A 12,019-nucleotide genomic window follows, 5' to 3' on the forward strand; every position below is an offset into this window, starting at 1 on the left:
CGTCCACCACTACCGTAGACGTTGACTTACCAAAGTTAGTGTATTCTTAAAGACCTAAGTAGTATTATGAGGTGCCCAAAATATCACATTGGATAGTATGGAAACCTTTAGAGCTTATGGCTAAATGCGAGTGAAAGTGAAAATTTTGTTTAATCTTTTAGATTAGATTACTTGTAATTATCCATCAAGACCAAAAGAATATCTGACAACCTTGATGATAACAAACATTTAATTGAGTACATTAATTATATCCAAGTGTTTCAGAAAAGTCTCAATAGAATCTAAATTTCAACAAGAAACATATCAAGGAACTAAGTATTTGATAACTGGCAATCCTCCAAAGATGAATTCAAGGAAAAAAAAAGCAATTAAGGATCTCAATTAGCAATCTATGATTCAAGCAAAATAGCACATGATTGATATACATACCAGTAAGACCGGATCATATATTCATGGAAAGCTATTGTGCATTGCAATCAAGTCAAATAAGGAAATTATTCACATTCAAAGCTAATGGCTATCTCCTTGATGAGTGCAATGACTAATACATGAAACTAAGAAATGATTCCTACATTGAAGAAGAGATTAAACTTCCTATATATGAAGGAATCATCTAAGGAAGACGGCAACCAACTGAAACACATTGAGAGATACAACTTTTACTAATTTTGTTCTTCCTTGTTATTGAGTGTGTTTCAATTTTTCTAATGTCTAGAATTAAATTCATATTGAGATATAAAAAAGGCAAAGTGAGTTGGTTCATACAAAAAGTCATTTTATACTTTTGTTTGAGTGATTGTTTTGAAAGTGCAATGGGATTAGAGTGCATTTTGTTCCCCTTATCTAAGTTGGGTTAGCACTTAGAGGATACTAAGCTTGGGTTATTAGCTTAGGTGAGTTATAAGGGTATGACTCTTTTGGAATTGGTATTTATAATCATTCTTGATTATAGTGGAAATTTCATCATGGTTCGTGGTAGAGATTAGATGTAGGTCTCATTGCATTTGGATACTGAACTAGGATATTGTTCTGAGGGTTACCTGAAATGTTGATTTACGCCTAGACGTGAGGTCCAGTTCCCTTTGTATGGCAGCGTCCGACTTGTTAATGCCGAGGTGCTACCTGTCCGAGTTTCTCGTGAGGAGGTGGGGGTAGTACATACAAGAGACTCTGACACTTAAGTTAGCAAGGGCTTTAGGCAGGTTTTTTAGTAAGTTAGAATGTGTGTTATACTTGGGGTGCGCTAGTGTACTTATAGTAGAGTTGATAACCACCTTTGTTAGAATAGTTTCATCTTTTCTGATGGATAACTATTTCCTTTATCTTGAGAGTTTGTTGGGATCTATCTTTTAGGAGAGATAGAGTTAGTAGGAGAGATTTTCTGGAGGTAGTAACTTGCTTTAGGCAAGTAGAGCTTAGTCTCCTTATGTCGGTGCCCGACCTCTTTAAAGAGGTCAGGCTTGTCGTAAAGGCCACCTTTCTTGGTGGGCCTTTTTGTCTTACTGGTCCTAGCTTTTATTAATTGGACCAGGATATGAACAATACCCCTGCTTGAGTCCAGATTTTTTTATGGGCAGGGCTCAAGCACTTCGTGGCTTTTGCTGTAGACGTCGAGCTTAATCACTTCGGATTGCCCGACGTGTTTGAACTTTTGAACATTGATTCTTTAATGATAGGCGAACGTTGCGCGGCAGTTTGTCCTCGAAATCCACGCATGTTTAAAGACGGATAAAGGATTCGTTTTTTGTCACTTATAAAAAGACTTTTCAGCTATTATTCTCCCTTCTTATTGTTTCTTAGAGAACTGCTTCATTTCCTCTTCACAAAGAACTTCTCTATGCCATGTCAATCATTTCTGTTTCTTCCAAGATTTCTTTATCTTGGTCTTTGAAGAATTTTGCTTTTGTCGGCATAAAGAGGATCGTCCGCATTTTTGCTATTTAGACGTACTCTCCCTTTTCTTACAATCTTCTTCGAGTTTGGTTTTCGTTTTCTCTTTTTCTTGAACTCTCATTTTTGTTTGCCTGGGACTGCTGGTTTGTTTTTATTGGGCTTATACCTCCACTATCACCACCCTTTTTCCCTTTTGTTGAAAAAAGTTTGCTTTTGACTTTTTTTGCGAGTTTGATGTGGAATGCTTGAAAAGTTTGAGACTGTTTAGTAATAAAAGTCCCTGGAAGACTTCTCCTTTTTGCATTACTGTGGAAGATAGAGTGTGTTTCCCTCTCTTAGAGGATTCTGAGCGACCATTCTTCTATGCAAATAATTGCTTCTTCACTAGATTAGGTATCCGACTTCCTTTTAATAATTTTGAAATGGATGTGCTACGGTCTTGTAACCTTGCCCCTATTCAATTGCACCCAAACTCTTGGACTTTCATGAAAATGTACCAGCTCTTATGTCGAGATCTGAATATCCGACCTTCTTTAAATGTCTTCTTTTATCTTTTTGTTGCAACAAAACCATATAGTTCCACAAAGAAGTCAGGGTGGATATCCTTTCGAGCTGTACAAGGTCAGAAGATTTTTCCTATCTATGATGATTCTTTTCACGATTTTAAAAACCACTTTTTCAAGGTTCGGGGTGTTGAGGAAGTCCGACATTTCTTTCTACCCGAAAATCAAGAACCCCTTTTTTCCTTGTACTGGCAAGATACACTTATAACCCTTAAGCGTGATGTAGCCGAGTTAAATGACATGAAGAAGGATGTTGTAGATTTTGCTTTAGATACCTGGGTCGGGCTCCTTACTTGGATAAGAAAAGATTTTTGGGAGATCCCAACCTTCTGAAGTCTAAGCTCGGTAGCTCCCTCTTCCCTTACTTGTTGACTTCTGTGTTTATTATTTTCATTTTTGAAATGTATTTTGTTTTATTTTGTAGAAAATATGGCTTTGAAATCGGCTATGAGAGTCCTTCGGAACACTAAGAAGACTGTTGTAGCTCGAAACCTTCAGTAGTAGAAGGAAGTCAAGGCCGAGTCTTCTGTCCGATCTTCCCTAAGGAAGTCGGGGTCGGGGCCTTCTGAATAAAAGGTCATTATTCCCACCCACTCTCTAAGCTTATACCTACTGAATCGTCCCCTCTGTCTTCTTCTTCCATTGAACCTCCCTCCAAGAAGCAGAAATTGAACAAGGAGGAAAGCATTTATAAAAAAAATTTGACGTCCTGGCTTGGGGGGAGAAGAACGTTCTCCCTTTTCACCATTTGAGCATGGACGATGTGGCACTCCAAAATCACCTCCAAACCTTGGCGCGCAGAGGACTCCATACAGTCGGAGTATGTACTACTCTGGCTAGGGAGTTGAGGAACTCTCCCATACAAGCCACGGCCAGTGCTTTGGTGGCCGCCCATGCTGATATGGAGAGATTGAATGAAATAGAAAGGGATTTGGAGCAGGAGAGAGAGATCTTGAGGACCGACCTAGAGAGAGCTTAGGAGAGGGCAAACAAGTCGGAGGCTACTGCTGCTTTGGCAGAGAAAAAGGCAAAGAAATTTGAGGAGAGCTATACCCGTATTTTTGGGGAAAGACTGGCACTGGAGGAGGAGTTGGAAAAGATGAAAGAGAAGCTCGCCGACCTTGAGGAGTTGGCAGCGTTGGGGATGGATGAGATGTTCAAGAATTTAGAAGCTCAGGTTAAGGTCTTGGCTCCCGACCTTGACCTTTTCCTTTTCAGCACGGACAACATAGTGGTAGGGACAAGATAGTCCCTGCACCCGAGGAAGATGAGGAGGAGCCTCCACTTAATCTGAAGACCTCGGGGCCTCAGGTCGGTCAGACCTCCACATCGAAGGTCCAACCCAAAGCTATTGTCATGGAGACTTCTTCTTCGCCCCATGTTGTTGTTTTGGCTATTCCGGTGTCCGTTCATCCTCCGACTTCTTCGAAAGATGAGGTTACAGGCGAGGACCTTACTCTTCTTTAAGCCTTTTGTATCTTTATATGTACTGGTATGACCAAACTGTGGGTCTTTATAACACTTTAGTTTTTTGTAATAGTTTGTTGTTTTTGAACACTTTTATCTTCTCTTTAGTTGTTTTTCACAACCTTTTGTGAATTAAATGTCCCAAACTATATCCTTTAATGTTGCAAAGTACCCTTCTGTTAAATTTTTGTAGTAGATCATAGTTTGCTTTGAGCTCGGAGTCTTAGCAAATTTTGAGAGTTTATTAGTTTCCTTACACAGATCCAACTTCGAGTAGTCGACCTTTGTTAAGTTATTTTTACAACTCGTTTTTTATCCATCCTTCTTGAGGTCGCTTTGTACGAGTTGTTTATATTTCTTATATTAACTTGTATCTCGTCGCTTCATCTTGCCGATCACTTTTAGGTCGGCCAATGATTTTCGTGGTTTATTAAGCTTAAATTAATGCGTTTAAAATAGGAAACCTTTTAAAAAAAGAAATGGATTCGAAATTTTTATTGATATTTAAGAAATTTCTTTACAAAAGCATACTAGGAATTTGAACATCCCTAACCCTCGTGTTGGTGCCTCGTTAAAAAATCCTTGAAATCAGAAAAAAGAGTGCACCAATTTAGACGAGGTTCACTACTTAGCTGTAGTATTTCTTTAGGTTACAAGCGTGTCAGGACCTCGGGAGCTCCCGCTCTTGGATGTCGGACACCTTGTAGTAACTTTTGCCTAAAACCTCTAGTATCTTGTAAGGTCCTTTCCCATTTGCAGCCAGCTTTCCTTCCCCTAACTTCTGTATTCCAATGTCATTTTGGATCAGGATGAGGTCATTAGTGGTGAATTTTCTTTTGATCACTTTTTGATTGTATCTTAGAGCAATCCTTTGCTTCAGAGTTTTTTCCTTAATCCGAGCTCTTTCTTGGACTTTGTAGAGGTCTAACTCTTCTTTTTGTGCTTGGGTGTTAACTCTTTCATTGTAAAATATGACCCTAGGTGATTCTTCAGCTACTTCTATGGGGATCATTATTTCCATTTCATAAGCAAGTCGGACTAGTTTGATGCACGACATTCAATTTTAGAGACTAAAATAAGTCACTTAATGTAAAGTGAGGAACTAATTTGATGCATCTACAATGATGACATAATGGACGACACGTAGATGAATACTGTTGCGACACGTGGCACAAATGAATACGTGGTCAAATAGCATTGTGACGCATGCATGGCACAACCATCCACATCAGCATGCTACATGTCACTGATCACCACATCATCATACCATTACACGTGCTCGAACCATGGAGTGACATAATGTGTCACTAACAGCCCACATGATCACACCATATCATCACGTCATTAATGAAAAATGGGTTAGGGACTAACATGGAGCACTTTTGTTAATCTCAAAGATGTTATTGGTGCCATTGAAATCTCAAAGACGATTTTAGTGCACGACACTAATCTCAAAGACCATTTTAGAGTTTAACTGAGAATTAGATAGATAGAGTAAAGTAAGTTAAATTTTGTTACTGCAAAATAGTAGTGCAGCATTGGCTTCAGCTCTGTATATATAGGTTGCAACTGCTACTCTTGCTACACTTCAATTCACTTCAATTCAATTCATTCTAATGCTGATGTTCAGTTCTAAACACAACTTCATATTGGTTCCTCCCTTCATTTTCGATTCTGCTGAGTTAAGACTCAGCTTTCTTGCTGCACAAGTAACAGACTTAGACTCACTTTACCTTCAAAACTAAATAAAATAAAATAAATTATTTTTATAGTTCAAAACTTGAAATGTTAAATTTGATTAATTTTCTACCGTTAATCGATGATTAACTTTTGCAAATTATTACTTTGATTTGTTGTCATTGTGTTATTGTGTTATGTAGTTATATGGTTATTGATTTGGTTTATGTTATAAACTTATAATACTAATTATAATATAATATTGATTTTAAACAATATACTTGTGTTTCGTGTGTTTATTCGATTTTATATATGTATGTAATGTTATTTTGGTTAAATTCCAATTGGGCTAGTTAAATACCTAAATTTCTAAACTAATAACCAGAATGATTTGATGTCTAATTTGATTTTAAGTATTTAAACGTTGTTGGATACAGAGAATTCACCAACCCACTCAGCAAAACTAGAACTAAGTACATTGAATCAGTTGAAGAATTGGCTTTCGTGCATATGCACATAGGAAATGCTATGTTGAAATGTAGTTATCAATGTTGATTATAAATATACAGCACACAGTATTTTTAATTTGTATAGCGCTAGCTAGAATAATAGAGTGAAATTACAAGAGATTCTTAAATAAGTGATCCTTTTGAGTTTATTTAAATTTTTACACCGTTTTTTTTTATTTATCTTATGTTAAATTTTTTTTTGGATTAAATTTTTGATTTTTTATTATAAAAATTCTAATTCCATATGATGATATTAATTTTCTTAAAAATTTAAGTTGATACGAAAAGATACATAAATTATTATATCTCTAATATATTTTCTCGAACAAAATTAAAGTTTCTTTTTTATTTGTTTAATTTTTGCATATATATATTTTTTATTTTATTGCTATATATTTTTTTTTAGGATAATAAAGATCAAATTTTAGATTTTTTAACCATAGAAATTTTGATATTATATCATGATTTTTTTAAAATTTAAACTAATAAAAAAAGACATATAAATCGTTATACAAATTAAATGATATATAACAATAATTTACATAATTTTGTTAAGCCCTAAACTCTAAAATTAGAGGTCTATACCAAAAAATATATGCATGAGGAAAAGTGGTATATTATTGATGAATACCTTTTTTTGGAAAAGAAAATATTATTATCTCTTTTGTCAAAAACTTTTTTTTCTTTTTGAATCCATCATTTTCAACCATTGGATCATTAAGTAAAGATGCATTTAATTTTAGTTCGTGAAGATTTCTATACATCTCTGTCTCTATAGGTTGGGAAAAAGTCAGGTCCAATAACATGTGTAACTAATCAAAAACAATCTTTGTGTTACACACTTTTGCTTTTCTTCCAAAAGAAAAATATCACTTATTATTATGCACTTAATTGCTCCTTCCAGATTTGATGGTATATATTTAGATCTTTTAAATTTTGAATTTTATTTTAAAGAATAAAATATAATTTTTTATTATTTATTTTATAGGTAGAATGAAAAAATATAAAAAAATTATTTAAGAATGAGACATCATATTTAATTATTTTTTAAAATTATTTAAAATTTAGAAAATCTAAAATTCTGATGGTATATACTATATAGGGCACTTTTTTATGTTGACTTTGCATCTTTCCATAGTCCTTATTCCTCATCATGGCCAAATATATATAGATATAACATAAAGTGCTAGGATAAGAAAAATTTTCAAGTGGTTAAGGAAATTTAAGTGGTTAATATCTAATCCTTAAATTTATTGATATATTGTACGTGGATAACTAGATATAGTAAAAGTCCTACTCCACGCACTAACACTAATAATGCAAGTTGCACATTTTCTTATTAAAAGTAATACTTTTAATTTAGTAAATACACCTGAATTGGATTTCAAAAATTTCGTGCAAGATACTTTAATTTTTTTGTTCAAATTCTTTTAATCACTCATTTTGTAAGATAAATTAGATCGGTTAATTATTTCATTCCAATATAATTTATGAATTCATTTCTTCTGTTAAAATCAGTGTCCAATTCTCATCATAGTGTAATATCTGTTGCTCTAGCTAAAGCTTGCCATGAAATATGGACAATGTAACCAAATGTTGTAACATATAACCAAGCTTACACAGGGAACAATTTAATAATTTCAGTTCCTCATCTTTTCAATTCAACTAGACATATGAATTAATAGAATGTTCCCAACTATATGAATTGAACACCACAAAAATACATTTGGCTTTGGAGGAACCATTTACTCACAGCATCAAAAGTTGGGGTAGAGGGGGATCCAATGCATCCTACCTCGTACCCCACTTTGATCTCCTTCCTGTTTCTTCAACGAATTGACATATTTTATTTTCTTCGTTTCATAAACCATAACATTTCTTAAAAAGAAATAAAAACTTCGGCTAATCATAATATCTGAAGTTTGACTTTGACCTTATCTATGCAGCTAAGGCTAGTCCATAAATATTATCATATCATATCCTAAAATGGTAAATGATTATTACCCCCACATGCAAGATTTATTAAAGCTAGTTTTAAATTACTTGACTATTAATTAATTTAGATTGTTTTAGTAATTATCTCACTAGTTAGTCAATACATTTAAGTAAGCATTAGAACTTATTAAATTCTGTCTTATGTATGCAGAAATTTATTGGTTAGTGACAAACTCTTAAATGAAACTCCGATCTGCGACAAATTAGTTATTAATCTGCCGAACTGAAAAATAGCGTGAATAACAAAAAAAAAATTTTACTTGACTATTTTGTTTGTTCTTTTTAATAAAATTAAATGCTTTTATTTTACTTTAATTTTACAATAACTTAATATTTAAATTTTGAAATAATTTTTTGAGGCCTAATTAATTGGAAAGGAATTGCAAGCCGGCATTGGAGCCCACCATTGAGAATGAAATGTAATTGAAAATCTAGCACAAGATCAAAGATTTATTTGGGACCCGTTAGGCAAAAGCATGACTAGGGAACACCAAGCCAAAGATAAGGACTCATTTGTCATAATGTTGGTGATTGTCTTTAATAATACTCCTCAAAACTACCATGTTTTCACCAAATATTGCAACACTACCCCCCCCCCCCCTTTGGCCATTTGTTTGAAGATTCTTAATTTCATATTATTTTTAAATTTCTTAAATACCCTTCCAATTATATTCCCTATTTAGTTATTTATTTTTTAACTAATACAATTTATTACAAATTTTTATAAGAGATATATGAGATAATTAAAAATATAATCATTCATATAATTTTATTATTTGTCTATATTTTAAAATAAGTAATTTTATAATATGATATCAAATATTTTATGATTAAAAATTTTAAGTTCAATTCTTATAAAAAAATAGTATAAGACAAACTTTAAAAAAAATATAAAGAGAGAAAGAGAGAAAAACAAAAAGATAAGAGAAGAGAAGGAAAAATGAGCTTATTCAAAAGAAAAGAAGAGTATGAAAAAATAAATATATGTAAAATGACAAATTTAATTGATTCTGTTGTTTCTTTCTACTTATAGTAATATGAGTATTAACTACATTATACTAGAGATGTCAATGGGTACGGAAAGGCGGAAGATGCCTTTCTACTCTTCGTCTCCGAACGCTAATCTACTTTCTATTCTCGTCTTCAATTTTTACTGCGGAGAATATTTGCCTTAATATAGTTTTTTGCATTTTCTGTAATTTTTGCGGGTTGTATTTCTCATCTCTCTATAGCAAGAATATAGGTCAAATTGAATTGATTCAATAAATAATTATGTCAAAAACAGTAATAACATAGTTCAAAAAGTAACAAAAACACAATTTAAATAAACATTCTGCAAATAAATACACTAAGAACATCAAAAAATAATTACATTTATAGCATTCAGCAAAGAATTAAAATACATAAAATAATTAGGACTAATAAGTATTTAGCAAAGAATTAAAATACACAAAATAATTTCATTCACATCATTCAGCAAAGAATAACACAATAATTTAGCAAACAAGCCCTAAAACACAACATTATGGCAGAGAATCAAATAGAAAAAGAATGGGAATAGAAACAAAGGAATGGGATTCGAACTTGAAGTGGAGGAGGAGGAGAAGGAAGGACAACCAATGACGATGAATAATTCCAAAAGAGATCTTGCAGCGAACACTGAAAGTGATGGAGCAGAATTGGACACGATCTTCGAAAACATTAGAATAAGAGGCGATCAACAACTATCAGAGAACGAATGAGCTAGAGATGTGAAAGTAGAGATGGGGAATATAATGAACAGTGGCAGAGTAGAGAAAAAATGCTAACAACGACGTAGTAGTGTGGCAGAGTGTGACTAATGATGACTACTGATATGGAGAACGGTATATTGAGCAAGGAGAGTGCCGACTATGGTGCTACAAGAAACAGTCATAGGCTATGCTGAGAAGTGAAGGTATGGTCGTATGGGGGAGAAACGAACAGTATTGAAAGAGAATGAGAACTGAAAAGTCATAAATTAGGGTTAGAATTTATTATATACATATATGAAGTATGTGAAATTACTAAAAGTCCTTTGCTAAAAATAAATCAATGGGGTAATTAAATAAATTCATAAAGTTTGAAAAATAGCGAGAGAGGAGGCGAAAATCCCCGCTCAGGTCCTCGCATATGCCTCAAAAAAAAATTGACCCTATCCCTATCTCTACGAAAAAAATTTTTGTCTACAAATCTCTATTTAAGATTGTATCTATTAAAATTTATGTGTCTTGAAAAAATTTGACATTTCTAAATTACACATATCTTAACTAATTAATTGTCTTCGATTCTAACAATATTTACTACTCCTTTACAATATTTAGTACACTCGCAAAAGATAAGATTAGCTGCAATATGCCGCGTTGATTATTAGCTGTTATAATAGAGAGGAATTGGTTGAGGATGGTTAATGCGAAAATCTTTTAGCAAGTAGGAAAGTCAACAAACTTCACAGATTGTTACTATTAGTGACTTATATTCTGTTGTAGAAGATAATCTTGACACAATGAATTGCTTCTTGTTTTTTCATGAGATGAGGGAAGATCTTAGGAAATAAAAATATAAAACCCTGTAATAGAGTAGATAGAATGTATCAGAATACTAATACACTTCAAATTCAAAAACAATTTTTGCGTGACAGAACATATTACAAATATTATCATTTATATATCTCTACATATCATCTTAAAAGTTTTGAATAAATTGTTCATGGTAAAGAGTAATTAATAATTTTCATTTAAGAAACTAATAATGTTAACCAGCATTCTTACTTAAGGACATTTAACTGCTAGTTAAAATTAAATTACTAATACATCAATTCGAGTGACTAAAAAAAAAAGGTAACATTTTCCAAAACGACATCGTATTATCAAGTTTAAGTCTTTTAAGATTCTAAAAACGAAAGGATATAGCTCATTTAATTTAGTGAAGTTTTCTCATGCTTGAAAACTACTTGATTCTGAAAAAAGAATAAAATATATACCATCGCTTCAATCATAACTCACTGATCCTTAAAGATATCTACATGGTTAATTAAGAATTCAATTAGTGATCATTATATAGAATATAACGTACGAGATTCATAAATAAACTATATTTATAGTGCAATAATCTCCATCAAATAGAAATTCCCTCACAAATATCCCCTTTTTAATTAACTTTTAACTAGTATTACAATACTAAACTAAATGCAATACGAATACTAATTTGGAATAATAATATACACATGATCGAATTTGGAATATTTTTATTCCCACTATATATACATTGTACCCGGCAACTTCCAAGTGGAAAAAGCAAAACATAATTATTCATATCAAGCCTATAGCAGAAACATGAAAACAAAAAAGACAAAGATAAACGCTATATATATTTAATTTCTTGCGGCACAAATAATGTAATTCATTTTTCTATTACGAATATAAATAATATTTAAACTTATCCAGACTCTCTTCCATCTTTTATTGAAGAAAATATACCATCAATAATTGGATAATATATTTAGGGATTTTATTAAATTTGAATAATATAACATGACTTGAAAAATTATGCACGTCTCTTTTGGAATATATTCCTGTCACTCAAATTTAAGATTTCAAAAATAAGATAAATTTTGTTTACCATATATAGGGCAAATTTGAATTGGTCATTAATAAGTTTAGTAGATTATTTATATATTAATAGAGATATAATTATTTATGTGTCTTTTTTATTCGTTTAAGTTAAAAATAATAATATCATAATATAATATCAAAATTTTTATGATGAAAAGGTCTTGAATTCAATTTTTCTTATCTCCTAAAAAAAACACAAGACAAATAAAATTAAAAAAAAAGAAAATTTATGCAAAAAATTCAAACAAATTATAAAAATACTTTTGTTTGAGGAGACATGTTA

This window comes from Arachis stenosperma, chromosome 2, assembly GCF_014773155.1.
Source record: "Arachis stenosperma cultivar V10309 chromosome 2, arast.V10309.gnm1.PFL2, whole genome shotgun sequence".
NCBI classification, from domain to species: Eukaryota; Viridiplantae; Streptophyta; class Magnoliopsida; order Fabales; family Fabaceae; genus Arachis; species Arachis stenosperma.